This window comes from Octopus bimaculoides, chromosome 6 (genome assembly GCF_001194135.2).
Source record: "Octopus bimaculoides isolate UCB-OBI-ISO-001 chromosome 6, ASM119413v2, whole genome shotgun sequence".
Lineage (NCBI taxonomy): Eukaryota > Metazoa > Mollusca > Cephalopoda > Octopoda > Octopodidae > Octopus > Octopus bimaculoides.
This window is the reverse complement of record NC_068986.1, coordinates 106,659,421-106,659,705: the sequence shown is the minus strand read 5'-3', so window position 1 is coordinate 106,659,705 and position 285 is coordinate 106,659,421.

Genomic DNA, 285 nt, shown 5'->3' with positions numbered 1-285 from the left:
ATATATATACATATACATATATATATATATACACACACACACACACATATATATATATCAATAAAAATATAAGGAGGTACAGAAATCAGGGTTATATACTGAGTACAAATTTTGACTTACATTTTCTTTGTATCATATATGTAATGTCTTCTCTTTCAGTGTGGAATGCCGCTGTATTTGTTTATACTGATTGCACAATTTATTATTGATAGACCACTGTCTAGACATTAACATATTAGCACACACACACACACACACACACACACACACATATATATATATATA